At 43.5% G+C, this 15,629-nt stretch overlaps 33 non-coding genes across 33 annotated transcripts; all 33 read right to left on the bottom strand.

The window, feature by feature from the left end:
- Positions 1-185: 185 nt before the first annotated feature.
- Positions 186-304, bottom strand: LOC134121345 (5S ribosomal RNA). The gene has a single exon (XR_009952886.1). It is a non-coding gene; the product is annotated as a 5S ribosomal RNA (ribosomal RNA).
- Positions 305-648: 344 nt separating this feature from the next.
- Positions 649-767, bottom strand: LOC134121344 (5S ribosomal RNA). Its single transcript, XR_009952885.1, has one exon. It is a non-coding gene; the product is annotated as a 5S ribosomal RNA (ribosomal RNA).
- A 339-nt stretch (positions 768-1,106) lies between these two features.
- On the bottom strand, positions 1,107-1,225 carry LOC134121343 (5S ribosomal RNA). Its single transcript, XR_009952884.1, has one exon. It is a non-coding gene; the product is annotated as a 5S ribosomal RNA (ribosomal RNA).
- Positions 1,226-1,621: 396 nt separating this feature from the next.
- On the bottom strand, positions 1,622-1,740 carry LOC134122053 (5S ribosomal RNA). The gene has a single exon (XR_009953594.1). It is a non-coding gene; the product is annotated as a 5S ribosomal RNA (ribosomal RNA).
- Positions 1,741-2,136: 396 nt separating this feature from the next.
- LOC134122052 (5S ribosomal RNA) lies at positions 2,137-2,255 on the bottom strand. Its single transcript, XR_009953593.1, has one exon. It is a non-coding gene; the product is annotated as a 5S ribosomal RNA (ribosomal RNA).
- A 394-nt stretch (positions 2,256-2,649) lies between these two features.
- Positions 2,650-2,768, bottom strand: LOC134121342 (5S ribosomal RNA). Its single transcript, XR_009952883.1, has one exon. It is a non-coding gene; the product is annotated as a 5S ribosomal RNA (ribosomal RNA).
- A 398-nt stretch (positions 2,769-3,166) lies between these two features.
- LOC134122286 (5S ribosomal RNA) lies at positions 3,167-3,285 on the bottom strand. The gene has a single exon (XR_009953826.1). It is a non-coding gene; the product is annotated as a 5S ribosomal RNA (ribosomal RNA).
- Positions 3,286-3,629: 344 nt separating this feature from the next.
- On the bottom strand, positions 3,630-3,748 carry LOC134121959 (5S ribosomal RNA). Its single transcript, XR_009953500.1, has one exon. It is a non-coding gene; the product is annotated as a 5S ribosomal RNA (ribosomal RNA).
- Positions 3,749-4,087: 339 nt separating this feature from the next.
- LOC134121855 (5S ribosomal RNA) lies at positions 4,088-4,206 on the bottom strand. Its single transcript, XR_009953396.1, has one exon. It is a non-coding gene; the product is annotated as a 5S ribosomal RNA (ribosomal RNA).
- A 344-nt stretch (positions 4,207-4,550) lies between these two features.
- On the bottom strand, positions 4,551-4,669 carry LOC134121341 (5S ribosomal RNA). The gene has a single exon (XR_009952882.1). It is a non-coding gene; the product is annotated as a 5S ribosomal RNA (ribosomal RNA).
- Positions 4,670-5,008: 339 nt separating this feature from the next.
- LOC134121454 (5S ribosomal RNA) lies at positions 5,009-5,127 on the bottom strand. Its single transcript, XR_009952995.1, has one exon. It is a non-coding gene; the product is annotated as a 5S ribosomal RNA (ribosomal RNA).
- A 344-nt stretch (positions 5,128-5,471) lies between these two features.
- On the bottom strand, positions 5,472-5,590 carry LOC134121340 (5S ribosomal RNA). Its single transcript, XR_009952881.1, has one exon. It is a non-coding gene; the product is annotated as a 5S ribosomal RNA (ribosomal RNA).
- Positions 5,591-5,929: 339 nt separating this feature from the next.
- LOC134121339 (5S ribosomal RNA) lies at positions 5,930-6,048 on the bottom strand. Its single transcript, XR_009952880.1, has one exon. It is a non-coding gene; the product is annotated as a 5S ribosomal RNA (ribosomal RNA).
- A 396-nt stretch (positions 6,049-6,444) lies between these two features.
- On the bottom strand, positions 6,445-6,563 carry LOC134122051 (5S ribosomal RNA). Its single transcript, XR_009953592.1, has one exon. It is a non-coding gene; the product is annotated as a 5S ribosomal RNA (ribosomal RNA).
- A 396-nt stretch (positions 6,564-6,959) lies between these two features.
- LOC134122050 (5S ribosomal RNA) lies at positions 6,960-7,078 on the bottom strand. The gene has a single exon (XR_009953591.1). It is a non-coding gene; the product is annotated as a 5S ribosomal RNA (ribosomal RNA).
- Positions 7,079-7,472: 394 nt separating this feature from the next.
- LOC134122092 (5S ribosomal RNA) lies at positions 7,473-7,592 on the bottom strand. Its single transcript, XR_009953633.1, has one exon. It is a non-coding gene; the product is annotated as a 5S ribosomal RNA (ribosomal RNA).
- A 398-nt stretch (positions 7,593-7,990) lies between these two features.
- LOC134122285 (5S ribosomal RNA) lies at positions 7,991-8,109 on the bottom strand. Its single transcript, XR_009953825.1, has one exon. It is a non-coding gene; the product is annotated as a 5S ribosomal RNA (ribosomal RNA).
- A 344-nt stretch (positions 8,110-8,453) lies between these two features.
- LOC134121338 (5S ribosomal RNA) lies at positions 8,454-8,572 on the bottom strand. Its single transcript, XR_009952879.1, has one exon. It is a non-coding gene; the product is annotated as a 5S ribosomal RNA (ribosomal RNA).
- A 339-nt stretch (positions 8,573-8,911) lies between these two features.
- LOC134122080 (5S ribosomal RNA) lies at positions 8,912-9,030 on the bottom strand. The gene has a single exon (XR_009953621.1). It is a non-coding gene; the product is annotated as a 5S ribosomal RNA (ribosomal RNA).
- A 344-nt stretch (positions 9,031-9,374) lies between these two features.
- Positions 9,375-9,493, bottom strand: LOC134121337 (5S ribosomal RNA). The gene has a single exon (XR_009952878.1). It is a non-coding gene; the product is annotated as a 5S ribosomal RNA (ribosomal RNA).
- Positions 9,494-9,832: 339 nt separating this feature from the next.
- Positions 9,833-9,951, bottom strand: LOC134121453 (5S ribosomal RNA). The gene has a single exon (XR_009952994.1). It is a non-coding gene; the product is annotated as a 5S ribosomal RNA (ribosomal RNA).
- Positions 9,952-10,295: 344 nt separating this feature from the next.
- On the bottom strand, positions 10,296-10,414 carry LOC134121336 (5S ribosomal RNA). Its single transcript, XR_009952877.1, has one exon. It is a non-coding gene; the product is annotated as a 5S ribosomal RNA (ribosomal RNA).
- Positions 10,415-10,753: 339 nt separating this feature from the next.
- LOC134122284 (5S ribosomal RNA) lies at positions 10,754-10,872 on the bottom strand. The gene has a single exon (XR_009953824.1). It is a non-coding gene; the product is annotated as a 5S ribosomal RNA (ribosomal RNA).
- Positions 10,873-11,216: 344 nt separating this feature from the next.
- Positions 11,217-11,335, bottom strand: LOC134121334 (5S ribosomal RNA). The gene has a single exon (XR_009952875.1). It is a non-coding gene; the product is annotated as a 5S ribosomal RNA (ribosomal RNA).
- Positions 11,336-11,674: 339 nt separating this feature from the next.
- Positions 11,675-11,793, bottom strand: LOC134121333 (5S ribosomal RNA). Its single transcript, XR_009952874.1, has one exon. It is a non-coding gene; the product is annotated as a 5S ribosomal RNA (ribosomal RNA).
- Positions 11,794-12,137: 344 nt separating this feature from the next.
- On the bottom strand, positions 12,138-12,256 carry LOC134121332 (5S ribosomal RNA). Its single transcript, XR_009952873.1, has one exon. It is a non-coding gene; the product is annotated as a 5S ribosomal RNA (ribosomal RNA).
- Positions 12,257-12,595: 339 nt separating this feature from the next.
- Positions 12,596-12,714, bottom strand: LOC134121331 (5S ribosomal RNA). The gene has a single exon (XR_009952872.1). It is a non-coding gene; the product is annotated as a 5S ribosomal RNA (ribosomal RNA).
- A 396-nt stretch (positions 12,715-13,110) lies between these two features.
- Positions 13,111-13,229, bottom strand: LOC134122283 (5S ribosomal RNA). Its single transcript, XR_009953823.1, has one exon. It is a non-coding gene; the product is annotated as a 5S ribosomal RNA (ribosomal RNA).
- A 342-nt stretch (positions 13,230-13,571) lies between these two features.
- On the bottom strand, positions 13,572-13,690 carry LOC134121330 (5S ribosomal RNA). The gene has a single exon (XR_009952871.1). It is a non-coding gene; the product is annotated as a 5S ribosomal RNA (ribosomal RNA).
- Positions 13,691-14,086: 396 nt separating this feature from the next.
- On the bottom strand, positions 14,087-14,205 carry LOC134122282 (5S ribosomal RNA). The gene has a single exon (XR_009953822.1). It is a non-coding gene; the product is annotated as a 5S ribosomal RNA (ribosomal RNA).
- A 342-nt stretch (positions 14,206-14,547) lies between these two features.
- Positions 14,548-14,666, bottom strand: LOC134121329 (5S ribosomal RNA). Its single transcript, XR_009952870.1, has one exon. It is a non-coding gene; the product is annotated as a 5S ribosomal RNA (ribosomal RNA).
- Positions 14,667-15,005: 339 nt separating this feature from the next.
- On the bottom strand, positions 15,006-15,124 carry LOC134122338 (5S ribosomal RNA). Its single transcript, XR_009953878.1, has one exon. It is a non-coding gene; the product is annotated as a 5S ribosomal RNA (ribosomal RNA).
- A 344-nt stretch (positions 15,125-15,468) lies between these two features.
- On the bottom strand, positions 15,469-15,587 carry LOC134122281 (5S ribosomal RNA). Its single transcript, XR_009953821.1, has one exon. It is a non-coding gene; the product is annotated as a 5S ribosomal RNA (ribosomal RNA).
- Between the last annotated feature and the right edge of the window lie 42 nt (positions 15,588-15,629).

Raw genomic sequence — 15,629 nt, 5'->3', positions numbered from 1 at the left:
GTCCCAGCCAATCGGTGAATGGCCATTGCAGTCCCCGCCACCTCAAATGGCCTGACGATGGTATGGACGTAAGCCACCTTTCATCTTCTTCCTATTGCATCTCTTCTACAATGTGAATTTTTTTTTACAATTGTGTAGGTGTACAATCTACGGCGCTGGGCGGCTTTCAGAGAGAGAAGTTAAAAAGCTTACGGCACCTGGGATTCCCAGGCGGTCTTCCATCCAGGTACTAACCAGGCCCTGCTCTGCTTAGCTTCCGAGATCAGACGAGATCGGGCGGAACCAGAGAGGTATGGCCGTAAGCTGCTTTTCATCTTTTTCCTAATCCTTTAAAACGTGTCAAAGATAATCAGAAGTTTCTTTTTCTAAAATTGAAGCAGTTCTTAGCATTGGCAAGAGAGGTTCCTAAAGCCTGAAGGTAACTTTACTTTTCTTCACTGGCAATTCTAACATGTTGGGTTAGCACCTGTATTTCAACGGCTAAATTACAAACAACAGTATGCCAATGGTAAATGTTGACCAACACTAATTTAGCAATCATGAAACGGAATCATTTTGGATAATATTGTCTAATTTCCTTTCATATCCAACGTTAAAACAGGTGTACAATCTGCGGCGCTCGGCGGCTTTCGGAGAGAGAAGTGAAAAAGCTTACGGCACCTGGGATTCCCAGGCGGTCTTCCATCCAGGTACTAACCAGGCCCTGCTCTGCTTAGCTTCCGAGATCAGACGAGATCGGGCGGAACCAGAGAGGTATGGCCGTAAGCTGCTTTTTATCTTTTTCCTAATCCTTTATAATGCGTCAATGAATTATGACACGCCTGCCGTTGGCATCTTTGTGTGGGTTAAATAAGGGTATGCAAAGAAGGCTGTGACATCCCATGCCGAAAATTGGATGGACTAGAGAAGACCCGCCCAGGAGTCCCAGCCAATCGGTGAATGGCCATTGCAGTCCCCGCCACCTCAAATGGCCTGACGATGGTATGGACGTAAGCCACCTTTCATCTTCTTCCTATTGCATCTCTTCTACAATGTGAATTTTTTTTTACAATTGTGTAGGTGTACAATCTACGGCGCTGGGCGGCTTTCAGAGAGAGAAGTTAAAAAGCTTACGGCACCTGGGATTCCCAGGCGGTCTTCCATCCAGGTACTAACCAGGCCCTGCTCTGCTTAGCTTCCGAGATCAGACGAGATCGGGCGGAACCAGAGAGGTATGGCCGTAAGCTGCTTTTCATCTTTTTCCTAATCCTTTAAAACGTGTCAAAGATAATCAGAAGTTTCTTTTTCTAAAATTGAAGCAGTTCTTAGCATTGGCAAGAGAGGTTTCTAAAACCTGAAGGTAACTTTACTTTTCTTCACTGGCAATTTTAACATGTTGGGTTAGCACCTGTATTTCAACGGCTAAATTACAAACAAAAGTATGCCAATTGTTAAATGTTGATCAACACTAATTTAGCAACCATGAAACGGAATCATTTTGGATAATATTGTCTAATTGCCTTTCATATCCAACGTTAAAACAACACTAAACATGCATCTCTTCAACAATGTGATATACTTTTTGTAATTTGTAGGTGTACAATCTGCGGCGCTCGGCGGCTTTCGGTGAGAGAAGTGAAAAAGCTTACGGCACCTGGGATTCCCAGGCGGTCTTCCATCCAGGTACTAACCAGGCCCCGCTCTGCTTAGCTTCCGAGATCAGACGAGATCGGGCGGAACCAGAGAGGTATGGCTGTAAGCTGCTTTTTATCTTTTTCCTAATCCTTTAAAACGTGTCAAAGATAATCAGAAGTTTCTTTTTCTAAAATTGAAGCAGTTCTTAGCATTGGCAAGAGAGGTTCCTAAAGCCTGAAGGTAACTTTACTTTTCTTCACTGGCAATTCTAACATGTTGGGTTAGCACCTGTATTTCAACGGCTAAATTACAAACAAAAGTATGCCAATTGTTAAATGTTGATCAACACTAATTTAGCAACCATGAAACGGAATCATTTTGGATAATATTGTCTAATTGCCTTTCATATCCAACGTTAAAACAACACTAAACATGCATCTCTTCAACAATGTGATATACTTTTTGTAATTTGTAGGTGTACAATCTGCGGCGCTCGGCGGCTTTCGGTGAGAGAAGTGAAAAAGCTTACGGCACCTGGGATTCCCAGGCGGTCTTCCATCCAGGTACTAACCAGGCCCCGCTCTGCTTAGCTTCCGAGATCAGACGAGATCGGGCGGAACCAGAGAGGTATGGCTGTAAGCTGCTTTTTATCTTTTTCCTAATCCTTTAAAACGTGTCAAAGATAATCAGAAGTTTCTTTTTCTAAAATTGAAGCAGTTCTTAGCATTGGCAAGAGAGGTTCCTAAAACCTGAAGGTAACTTTACTTTTCTTCACTGGTAAATCTAACATGTTTGGTTAGCACCTGTATTTCAACGGCTAAATTACAAACAATAGTATGCCAATCGTAAAATGTTGATCAACACCAATTTAGCAATCATGAAACGGAATCATTTTGGATAATATTGTCTAATTTCCTTTCATATCCAACGTTAAAACAACACTAAACATGCATCTCTTCAACAATGTGATATACTTTTTGTAATTTGTAGGTGTACAATCTGCGGCGCTCTGCAGCTTTCAGAGAGAAGTGAAAAAGCTTACGGCACCTGGGATTCCCAGGCGGTCTTCCATCCAGGTACTAACCAGGCCCTGCTCTGCTTAGCTTCCGAGATCAGACGAGATCGGGCGGAACCAGAGAGGTATGGCCGTAAGCTGCTTTTTATCTTTTTCCTAATCCTTTATAATGCGTCAAAGATAATCAGAAGAGTTTCTTTTTCTAAAATTGAAGCAGTTCTTAGGATTGGCAAGAGAGGTTTCTAAAGCCTGAAGGTAACTTTACTTTTCTTCACTGGCAATTCTAACATGTTGGGTTAGCACCTGTATTTCAACGGCTAAATTACAAACAAAAGTATGCCAATTGTTAAATGTTGATCAACACTAATTTAGCAACCATGAAACGGAATCATTTTGGATAATATTGTCTAATTGCCTTTCATATCCAACGTTAAAACAACACTAAACATGCATCTCTTCAACAATGTGATATACTTTTTGTAATTTGTAGGTGTACAATCTGCGGCGCTCGGCGGCTTTCGGTGAGAGAAGTGAAAAAGCTTACGGCACCTGGGATTCCCAGGCGGTCTTCCATCCAGGTACTAACCAGGCCCTGCTCTGCTTAGCTTCCGAGAACAGACGAGATCGGGCGGAACCAGAGAGGTATGGACGTAAGCTGCTTTTCATCTTTTTCCTAATCCTTTAAAACGTGTCAAAGATAATCAGAAGTTTCTTTTTCTAAAATTGAAGCAGTTCTTAGCATTGGCAAGAGAGGTTCCTAAAGCCTGAAGGTAACTTTACTTTTCTTCACTGGCAATTCTAACATGTTGGGTTAGCACCTGTATTTCAACGGCTAAATTACAAACAACAGTATGCCAATCGTAAATGTTGACCAACACTAATTTAGCAATCATGAAACGGAATCATTTTGGATAATATTGTCTAATTTCCTTTCATATCCAACGTTAAAACAGGTGTACAATCTGCGGCGCTCGGCGGCTTTCGGAGAGAGAAGTGAAAAAGCTTACGGCACCTGGGATTCCCAGGCGGTCTTCCATCCAGGTACTAACCAGGCCCTGCTCTGCTTAGCTTCCGAGATCAGACGAGATCGGGCGGAACCAGAGAGTTATGGCCGTAAGCTGCTTTTTATCTTTTTCCTAATCCTTTATAATGCGTCAATGAATTATGACACGCCTGCCGTTGGCATCTTTGTGTGGGTTAAATAAGGGTATGCAAAGAAGGCTGTGACATCCCATGCCGAAAATTGGATGGACTAGAGAAGACCCGCCCAGGAGTCCCAGCCAATCGGTGAATGGCCATTGCAGTCCCCGCCACCTCAAATGGCCTGACGATGGTATGGACGTAAGCCACCTTTCATCTTCTTCCTATTGCATCTCTTCTACAATGTGAATTTTTTTTTACAATTGTGTAGGTGTACAATCTACGGCGCTGGGCGGCTTTCAGAGAGAGAAGTGAAAAAGCTTACGGCACCTGGGATTCCCAGGCGGTCTTCCATCCAGGTACTAACCAGGCCCTGCTCTGCTTAGCTTCCGAGATCAGACGAGATCGGGCGGAACCAGAGAGGTATGGACGTAAGCTGCTTTTCATCTTTTTCCTAATCCTTTAAAACGTGTCAAAGATAATCAGAAGTTTCTTTTTCTAAAATTGAAGCAGTTCTTAGCATTGGCAAGAGAGGTTCCTAAAGCCTGAAGGTAACTTTACTTTTCTTCACTGGCAATTCTAACATGTTGGGTTAGCACCTGTATTTCAACGGCTAAATTACAAACAACAGTATGCCAATGGTAAATGTTGACCAACACTAATTTAGCAATCATGAAACGGAATCATTTTGGATAATATTGTCTAATTTCCTTTCATATCCAACGTTAAAACAGGTGTACAATCTGCGGCGCTCGGCGGCTTTCGGAGAGAGAAGTGAAAAAGCTTACGGCACCTGGGATTCCCAGGCGGTCTTCCATCCAGGTACTAACCAGGCCCTGCTCTGCTTAGCTTCCGAGATCAGACGAGATCGGGCGGAACCAGAGAGGTATGGCCGTAAGCTGCTTTTTATCTTTTTCCTAATCCTTTATAATGCGTCAATGAATTATGACACGCCTGCCGTTGGCATCTTTGTGTGGGTTAAATAAGGGTATGCAAAGAAGGCTGTGACATCCCATGCCGAAAATTGGATGGACTAGAGAAGACCCGCCCAGGAGTCCCAGCCAATCGGTGAATGGCCATTGCAGTCCCCGCCACCTCAAATGGCCTGACGATGGTATGGACGTAAGCCACCTTTCATCTTCTTCCTATTGCATCTCTTCTACAATGTGAATTTTTTTTTACAATTGTGTAGGTGTACAATCTACGGCGCTGGGCGGCTTTCAGAGAGAGAAGTTAAAAAGCTTACGGCACCTGGGATTCCCAAGCGGTCTTCCATCCAGGTACTAACCAGGCCCTGCTCTGCTTAGCTTCCGAGATCAGACGAGATCGGGCGGAACCAGAGAGGTATGGCCGTAAGCTGCTTTTCATCTTTTTCCTAATCCTTTAAAACGTGTCAAAGATAATCAGAAGTTTCTTTTTCTAAAATTGAAGCAGTTCTTAGCATTGGCAAGAGAGGTTCCTAAAGCCTGAAGGTAACTTTACTTTTCTTCACTGGCAATTCTAACATGTTGGGTTAGCACCTGTATTTCAACGGCTAAATTACAAACAACAGTATGCCAATGGTAAATGTTGACCAACACTAATTTAGCAATCATGAAACGGAATCATTTTGGATAATATTGTCTAATTTCCTTTCATATCCAACGTTAAAACAGGTGTACAATCTGCGGCGCTCGGCGGCTTTCGGAGAGAGAAGTGAAAAAGCTTACGGCACCTGGGATTCCCAGGCGGTCTTCCATCCAGGTACTAACCAGGCCCTGCTCTGCTTAGCTTCCGAGATCAGACGAGATCGGGCGGAACCAGAGAGGTATGGCCGTAAGCTGCTTTTTATCTTTTTCCTAATCCTTTATAATGCGTCAATGAATTATGACACGCCTGCCGTTGGCATCTTTGTGTGGGTTAAATAAGGGTATGCAAAGAAGGCTGTGACATCCCATGCCGAAAATTGGATGGACTAGAGAAGACCCGCCCAGGAGTCCCAGCCAATCGGTGAATGGCCATTGCAGTCCCCGCCACCTCAAATGGCCTGACGATGGTATGGACGTAAGCCACCTTTCATCTTCTTCCTATTGCATCTCTTCTACAATGTGAATTTTTTTTTACAATTGTGTAGGTGTACAATCTACGGCGCTGGGCGGCTTTCAGAGAGAGAAGTTAAAAAGCTTACGGCACCTGGGATTCCCAGGCGGTCTTCCATCCAGGTACTAACCAGGCCCTGCTCTGCTTAGCTTCCGAGATCAGACGAGATCGGGCGGAACCAGAGAGGTATGGCCGTAAGCTGCTTTTCATCTTTTTCCTAATCCTTTAAAACGTGTCAAAGATAATCAGAAGTTTCTTTTTCTAAAATTGAAGCAGTTCTTAGCATTGGCAAGAGAGGTTTCTAAAACCTGAAGGTAACTTTACTTTTCTTCACTGGCAATTCTAACATGTTGGGTTAGCACCTGTATTTCAACGGCTAAATTACAAACAAAAGTATGCCAATTGTTAAATGTTGATCAACACTAATTTAGCAACCATGAAACGGAATCATTTTGGATAATATTGTCTAATTGCCTTTCATATCCAACGTTAAAACAACACTAAACATGCATCTCTTCAACAATGTGATATACTTTTTGTAATTTGTAGGTGTACAATCTGCGGCGCTCGGCGGCTTTCGGTGAGAGAAGTGAAAAAGCTTACGGCACCTGGGATTCCCAGGCGGTCTTCCATCCAGGTACTAACCAGGCCCCGCTCTGCTTAGCTTCCGAGATCAGACGAGATCGGGCGGAACCAGAGAGGTATGGCTGTAAGCTGCTTTTTATCTTTTTCCTAATCCTTTAAAACGTGTCAAAGATAATCAGAAGTTTCTTTTTCTAAAATTGAAGCAGTTCTTAGCATTGGCAAGAGAGGTTCCTAAAGCCTGAAGGTAACTTTACTTTTCTTCACTGGCAATTCTAACATGTTGGGTTAGCACCTGTATTTCAACGGCTAAATTACAAACAAAAGTATGCCAATTGTTAAATGTTGATCAACACTAATTTAGCAACCATGAAACGGAATCATTTTGGATAATATTGTCTAATTGCCTTTCATATCCAACGTTAAAACAACACTAAACATGCATCTCTTCAACAATGTGATATACTTTTTGTAATTTGTAGGTGTACAATCTGCGGCGCTCGGCGGCTTTCGGTGAGAGAAGTGAAAAAGCTTACGGCACCTGGGATTCCCAGGCGGTCTTCCATCCAGGTACTAACCAGGCCCCGCTCTGCTTAGCTTCCGAGATCAGACGAGATCGGGCGGAACCAGAGAGGTATGGCTGTAAGCTGCTTTTTATCTTTTTCCTAATCCTTTAAAACGTGTCAAAGATAATCAGAAGTTTCTTTTTCTAAAATTGAAGCAGTTCTTAGCATTGGCAAGAGAGGTTCCTAAAACCTGAAGGTAACTTTACTTTTCTTCACTGGTAAATCTAACATGTTTGGTTAGCACCTGTATTTCAACGGCTAAATTACAAACAATAGTATGCCAATCGTAAAATGTTGATCAACACCAATTTAGCAATCATGAAACGGAATCATTTTGGATAATATTGTCTAATTTCCTTTCATATCCAACGTTAAAACAACACTAAACATGCATCTCTTCAACAATGTGATATACTTTTTGTAATTTGTAGGTGTACAATCTGCGGCGCTCTGCAGCTTTCAGAGAGAAGTGAAAAAGCTTACGGCACCTGGGATTCCCTAGGCGGTCTTCCATCCAGGTACTAACCAGGCCCTGCTCTGCTTAGCTTCCGAGATCAGACGAGATCGGGCGGAACCAGAGAGGTATGGCCGTAAGCTGCTTTTTATCTTTTTCCTAATCCTTTATAATGCGTCAAAGATAATCAGAAGAGTTTCTTTTTCTAAAATTGAAGCAGTTCTTAGGATTGGCAAGAGAGGTTTCTAAAGCCTGAAGGTAACTTTACTTTTCTTCACTGGCAATTCTAACATGTTGGGTTAGCACCTGTATTTCAACGGCTAAATTACAAACAAAAGTATGCCAATTGTTAAATGTTGATCAACACTAATTTAGCAACCATGAAACGGAATCATTTTGGATAATATTGTCTAATTGCCTTTCATATCCAACGTTAAAACAACACTAAACATGCATCTCTTCAACAATGTGATATACTTTTTGTAATTTGTAGGTGTACAATCTGCGGCGCTCGGCGGCTTTCGGTGAGAGAAGTGAAAAAGCTTACGGCACCTGGGATTCCCAGGCGGTCTTCCATCCAGGTACTAACCAGGCCCTGCTCTGCTTAGCTTCCGAGAACAGACGAGATCGGGCGGAACCAGAGAGGTATGGACGTAAGCTGCTTTTCATCTTTTTCCTAATCCTTTAAAACGTGTCAAAGATAATCAGAAGTTTCTTTTTCTAAAATTGAAGCAGTTCTTAGCATTGGCAAGAGAGGTTCCTAAAGCCTGAAGGTAACTTTACTTTTCTTCACTGGCAATTCTAACATGTTGGGTTAGCACCTGTATTTCAACGGCTAAATTACAAACAACAGTATGCCAATCGTAAATGTTGACCAACACTAATTTAGCAATCATGAAACGGAATCATTTTGGATAATATTGTCTAATTTCCTTTCATATCCAACGTTAAAACAGGTGTACAATCTGCGGCGCTCGGCGGCTTTCGGAGAGAGAAGTGAAAAAGCTTACGGCACCTGGGATTCCCAGGCGGTCTTCCATCCAGGTACTAACCAGGCCCTGCTCTGCTTAGCTTCCGAGATCAGACGAGATCGGGCGGAACCAGAGAGGTATGGCCGTAAGCTGCTTTTTATCTTTTTCCTAATCCTTTATAATGCGTCAATGAATTATGACACGCCTGCCGTTGGCATCTTTGTGTGGGTTAAATAAGGGTATGCAAAGAAGGCTGTGACATCCCATGCCGAAAATTGGATGGACTAGAGAAGACCCGCCCAGGAGTCCCAGCCAATCGGTGAATGGCCATTGCAGTCCCCGCCACCTCAAATGGCCTGACGATGGTATGGACGTAAGCCACCTTTCATCTTCTTCCTATTGCATCTCTTCTACAATGTGAATTTTTTTTTACAATTGTGTAGGTGTACAATCTACGGCGCTGGGCGGCTTTCAGAGAGAGAAGTGAAAAAGCTTACGGTACCTGGGATTCCCAGGCGGTCTTCCATCCAGGTACTAACCAGGCCCTGCTCTGCTTAGCTTCCGAGATCAGACGAGATCGGGCGGAACCAGAGAGGTATGGACGTAAGCTGCTTTTCATCTTTTTCCTAATCCTTTAAAACGTGTCAAAGATAATCAGAAGTTTCTTTTTCTAAAATTGAAGCAGTTCTTAGCATTGGCAAGAGAGGTTCCTAAAGCCTGAAGGTAACTTTACTTTTCTTCACTGGCAATTCTAACATGTTGGGTTAGCACCTGTATTTCAACGGCTAAATTACAAACAACAGTATGCCAATGGTAAATGTTGACCAACACTAATTTAGCAATCATGAAACGGAATCATTTTGGATAATATTGTCTAATTTCCTTTCATATCCAACGTTAAAACAGGTGTACAATCTGCGGCGCTCGGCGGCTTTCGGAGAGAGAAGTGAAAAAGCTTACGGCACCTGGGATTCCCAGGCGGTCTTCCATCCAGGTACTAACCAGGCCCTGCTCTGCTTAGCTTCCGAGATCAGACGAGATCGGGCGGAACCAGAGAGGTATGGCCGTAAGCTGCTTTTTATCTTTTTCCTAATCCTTTATAATGCGTCAATGAATTATGACACGCCTGCCGTTGGCATCTTTGTGTGGGTTAAATAAGGGTATGCAAAGAAGGCTGTGACATCCCATGCCGAAAATTGGATGGACTAGAGAAGACCCGCCCAGGAGTCCCAGCCAATCGGTGAATGGCCATTGCAGTCCCCGCCACCTCAAATGGCCTGACGATGGTATGGACGTAAGCCACCTTTCATCTTCTTCCTATTGCATCTCTTCTACAATGTGAATTTTTTTTTACAATTGTGTAGGTGTACAATCTACGGCGCTGGGCGGCTTTCAGAGAGAGAAGTTAAAAAGCTTACGGCACCTGGGATTCCCAAGCGGTCTTCCATCCAGGTACTAACCAGGCCCTGCTCTGCTTAGCTTCCGAGATCAGACGAGATCGGGCGGAACCAGAGAGGTATGGCCGTAAGCTGCTTTTCATCTTTTTCCTAATCCTTTAAAACGTGTCAAAGATAATCAGAAGTTTCTTTTTCTAAAATTGAAGCAGTTCTTAGCATTGGCAAGAGAGGTTCCTAAAGCCTGAAGGTAACTTTACTTTTCTTCACTGGCAATTCTAACATGTTGGGTTAGCACCTGTATTTCAACGGCTAAATTACAAACAACAGTATGCCAATGGTAAATGTTGACCAACACTAATTTAGCAATCATGAAACGGAATCATTTTGGATAATATTGTCTAATTTCCTTTCATATCCAACGTTAAAACAGGTGTACAATCTGCGGCGCTCGGCGGCTTTCGGAGAGAGAAGTGAAAAAGCTTACGGCACCTGGGATTCCCAGGCGGTCTTCCATCCAGGTACTAACCAGGCCCTGCTCTGCTTAGCTTCCGAGATCAGACGAGATCGGGCGGAACCAGAGAGGTATGGCCGTAAGCTGCTTTTTATCTTTTTCCTAATCCTTTATAATGCGTCAATGAATTATGACACGCCTGCCGTTGGCATCTTTGTGTGGGTTAAATAAGGGTATGCAAAGAAGGCTGTGACATCCCATGCCGAAAATTGGATGGACTAGAGAAGACCCGCCCAGGGGTCCCAGCCAATCGGTGAATGGCCATTGCAGTCCCCGCCATCTCAAATGGCCTGACGATGGTACGGACGTAAGCCACCTTTCATCTTCTTCCTATTGCATCTCTTCTACAATGTGAATTTTTTTTTACAATTGTGTAGGTGTACAATTTACGGCGCTGGGCGGCTTTCAGAGAGAGAAGTGAAAAAGCTTACGGCACCTGGGATTCCCAGGCGGTCTTCCATCCAGGTACTAACCAGGCCCTGCTCTGCTTAGCTTCCGAGAACAGACGAGATCGGGCGGAACCAGAGAGGTATGGACGTAAGCTGCTTTTCATCTTTTTCCTAATCCTTTAAAACGTGTCAAAGATAATCAGAAGTTTCTTTTTCTAAAATTGAAGCAGTTCTTAGCATTGGCAAGAGAGGTTCCTAAAGCCTGAAGGTAACTTTACTTTTCTTCACTGGCAATTCTAACATGTTGGGTTAGCACCTGTATTTCAACGGCTAAATTACAAACAACAGTATGCCAATCGTAAATGTTGACCAACACTAATTTAGCAATCATGAAACGGAATCATTTTGGATAATATTGTCTAATTTCCTTTCATATCCAACGTTAAAACAGGTGTACAATCTGCGGCGCTCGGCGGCTTTCGGAGAGAGAAGTGAAAAAGCTTACGGCACCTGGGATTCCCAGGCGGTCTTCCATCCAGGTACTAACCAGGCCCTGCTCTGCTTAGCTTCCGAGATCAGACGAGATCGGGCGGAACCAGAGAGGTATGGCCGTAAGCTGCTTTTTATCTTTTTCCTAATCCTTTATAATGCGTCAATGAATTATGACACGCCTGACGTTGGCATCTTTGTGTGGGTTAAATAAGGGTATGCAAAGAAGGCTGTGACATCCCATGCCGAAAATTGGATGGACTAGAGAAGACCCGCCCAGGAGTCCCAGCCAATCGGTGAATGGCCATTGCAGTCCCCGCCACCTCAAATGGCCTGACGATGGTATGGACGTAAGCCACCTTTCATCTTCTTCCTATTGCATCTCTTCTACAATGTGAATTTTTTTTTACAATTGTGTAGGTGTACAATCTACGGCGCTGGGCGGCTTTCAGAGAGAGAAGTTAAAAAGCTTACGGCACCTGGGATTCCCAGGCGGTCTTCCATCCAGGTACTAACCAGGCCCTGCTCTGCTTAGCTTCCGAGATCAGACGAGATCGGGCGGAACCAGAGAGGTATGGCCGTAAGCTGCTTTTCATCTTTTTCCTAATCCTTTAAAACGTGTCAAAGATAATCAGAAGTTTCTTTTTCTAAAATTGAAGCAGTTCTTAGCATTGGCAAGAGAGGTTCCTAAAGCCTGAAGGTAACTTTACTTTTCTTCACTGGCAATTCTAACATGTTGGGTTAGCACCTGTATTTCAACGGCTAAATTACAAACAACAGTATGCCAATCGTAAATGTTGACCAACACTAATTTAGCAATCATGAAACGGAATCATTTTGGATAATATTGTCTAATTTCCTTTCATATCCAACGTTAAAACAGGTGTACAATCTGCGGCGCTCGGCGGCTTTCGGAGAGAGAAGTGAAAAAGCTTACGGCACCTGGGATTCCCAGGCGGTCTTCCATCCAGGTACTAACCAGGCCCTGCTCTGCTTAGCTTCCGAGATCAGACGAGATCGGGCGGAACCAGAGAGGTATGGCCGTAAGCTGCTTTTTATCTTTTTCCTAATCCTTTATAATGCGTCAATGAATTATGACACGCCTGCCGTTGGCATCTTTGTGTGGGTTAAATAAGGGTATGCAAAGAAGGCTGTGACATCCCATGCCGAAAATTGGATGGACTAGAGAAGACCCGCCCAGGAGTCCCAGCCAATCGGTGAATGGCCATTGCAGTCCCCGCCACCTCAAATGGCCTGACGATGGTATGGACGTAAGCCACCTTTCATCTTCTTCCTATTGCATCTCTTCTACAATGTGAATTTTTTTTTACAATTGTGTAGGTGTACAATCTACGGCGCTGGGCGGCTTTCAGAGAGAGAAGTTAAAAAGCTTACGGCACCTGGGATTCCCAGGCGGTCTTCCATCCAGGTACTAACCAGGCCCTGCTCTGCTTAGCTTCCGAGATCAGACGAGATCGGGCGGAACCAGAGAGGTATGGCCGTAAGCTGCTTTTCATCTTTTTCCTAATCCTTTAAAACGTGTCAAAGATAATCAGAAGTTTCTTTTTCTAAAATTGAAGCAGTTCTTAGCATTGGCAAGAGAGGTTTCTAAAACCTGAAGGTAACTTTACTTTTCTTCACTGGCAATTCTAACATGTTGGGTTAGCACCTGTATTTCAACGGCTAAATTACAAACAAAAGTATGCCAATTGTTAAATGTTGATCAACACTAATTTAGCAACCATGAAACGGAATCATTTTGGATAATATTGTCTAATTGCCTTTCATATCCAACGTTAAAACAACACTAAACATGCATCTCTTCAACAATGTGATATACTTTTTGTAATTTGTAGGTGTACAATCTGCGGCGCTCGGCGGCTTTCGGTGAGAGAAGTGAAAAAGCTTACGGCACCTGGGATTCCCAGGCGGTCTTCCATCCAGGTACTAACCAGGCCCTGCTCTGCTTAGCTTCCGAGAACAGACGAGATCGGGCGGAACCAGAGAGGTATGGACGTAAGCTGCTTTTCATCTTTTTCCTAATCCTTTAAAACGTGTCAAAGATAATCAGAAGTTTCTTTTTCTAAAATTGAAGCAGTTCTTAGCATTGGCAAGAGAGGTTCCTAAAGCCTGAAGGTAACTTTACTTTTCTTCACTGGCAATTCTAACATGTTGGGTTAGCACCTGTATTTCAACGGCTAAATTACAAACAACAGTATGCCAATCGTAAATGTTGACCAACACTAATTTAGCAATCATGAAACGGAATCATTTTGGATAATATTGTCTAATTTCCTTTCATATCCAACGTTAAAACAGGTGTACAATCTGCGGCGCTCTGCAGCTTTCAGAGAGAAGTGAAAAAGCTTACGGCACCTGGGATTCCCAGGCGGTCTTCCATCCAGGTACTAACCAGGCCCTGCTCTGCTTAGCTTCCGAGATCAGACGAGATCGGGCGGAACCAGAGAGGTATGGCCGTAAGCTGCTTTTCATCTTTTTCCTAATCCTTTAAAACGTGTCAAAGATAATCAGAAGTTTCTTTTTCTAAAATTGAAGCAGTTCTTAGCATTGGCAAGAGAGGTTTCTAAAACCTGAAGGTAACTTTACTTTTCTTCACTGGCAATTCTAACATGTTGGGTTAGCACCTGTATTTCAACGGCTAAATTACAAACAAAAGTATGCCAATTGTTAAATGTTGATCAACACTAATTTAGCAACCATGAAACGGAATCATTTTGGATAATATTGTCTAATTGCCTTTCATATCCAACGTTAAAACAACACTAAACATGCATCTCTTCAACAATGTGATATACTTTTTGTAATTTGTAGGTGTACAATCTGCGGCGCTCGGCGGCTTTCGGTGAGAGAAGTGAAAAAGCTTACGGCACCTGGGATTCCCAGGCGGTCTTCCATCCAGGTACTAACCAGGCCCTGCTCTGCTTAGCTTCCGAGAACAGACGAGATCGGGCGGAACCAGAGAGGTATGGACGTAAGCTGCTTTTCATCTTTTTCCTAATCCTTTAAAACGTGTCAAAGATAATCAGAAGTTTCTTTTTCTAAAATTGAAGCAGTTCTTAGCATTGGCAAGAGAGGTTCCTAAAGCCTGAAGGTAACTTTACTTTTCTTCACTGGCAATTCTAACATGTTGGGTTAGCACCTGTATTTCAACGGCTAAATTACAAACAACAGTATGCCAATCGTAAATGTTGACCAACACTAATTTAGCAATCATGAAACGGAATCATTTTGGATAATATTGTCTAATTTCCTTTCATATCCAACGTTAAAACAGGTGTACAATCTGCGGCGCTCTGCAGCTTTCAGAGAGAAGTGAAAAAGCTTACGGCACCTGGGATTCCCAGGCGGTCTTCCATCCAGGTACTAACCAGGCCCTGCTCTGCTTAGCTTCCGAGATCAGACGAGATCGGGCGGAACCAGAGAGGTATGGCCGTAAGCTGCTTTTTATCTTTTTCCTAATCCTTTATAATGCGTCAATGAATTATGACACGCCAGCCGTTGGCATCTTTGTGTGGGTTAAATAAGGGTATGCAAAGAAGGCTGTGACATCCCAAGCCGAAAATTGGATGGACTAGAGAAGACCCGCCCAGGAGTCCCAGCCAATCGGTGAATGGCCATTGCAGTCCCCGCCACCTCAAATGGCCTGACGATGGTACGGACGTAAGCCACCTTTCATCTTCTTCCTATTGCATCTCTTCTACAATGTGAAATTTTTTTTACAATTGTGTAGGTGTACAATCTACGGCGCTGGGCGGCTTTCAGAGAGAGAAGTGAAAAAGCTTACGGCACCTGGGGTTCCCAGGCGGTCTTCCATCCAGGTACTAACCAGGCCCTGCTCTGCTTAGCTTCCGAGAACAGACGAGATCGGGCGGAACCAGAGAGGTATGGACGTAAGCTGCTTTTCATCTTTTTCCTAATCCTTTAAAACGTGTCAAAGATAATCAGAAGTTTCTTTTTCTAAAATTGAAGCAGTTCTTAGCATTGGCAAGAGAGGTTCCTAAAGCCTGAAGGTAACTTTACTTTTCTTCACTGGCAATTCTAACATGTTGGGTTAGCACCTGTATTTCAACGGCTAAATTACAAACAACAGTATGCCAATCGTAAATGTTGACCAACACTAATTTAGCAATCATGAAACGGAATCATTTTGGATAATATTGTCTAATTTCCTTTCATATCCAACGTTAAAACAGGTGTACAATCTGCGGCGCTCGGCGGCTTTCGGAGAGAGAAGTGAAAAAGCTTACGGCACCTGGGATTCCCAGGCGGTCTTCCATCCAGGTACTAACCAGGCCCTGCTCTGCTTAGCTTCCGAGAACAGACGAGATCGGGCGGAACCAGAGAGGTATGGACGTAAGCTGCTTTTCATCTTTTTCCTAATCCTTTAAAACGTGTCAAAGA

Source organism: Pungitius pungitius, unplaced genomic scaffold (genome assembly GCF_949316345.1).
Source record: "Pungitius pungitius unplaced genomic scaffold, fPunPun2.1 scaffold_28, whole genome shotgun sequence".
NCBI lineage: Eukaryota > Metazoa > Chordata > Actinopteri > Perciformes > Gasterosteidae > Pungitius > Pungitius pungitius.
The sequence above is the reverse complement of the archived record's forward strand: the minus strand, read 5'-3'. Positions and strand labels throughout refer to the sequence as shown.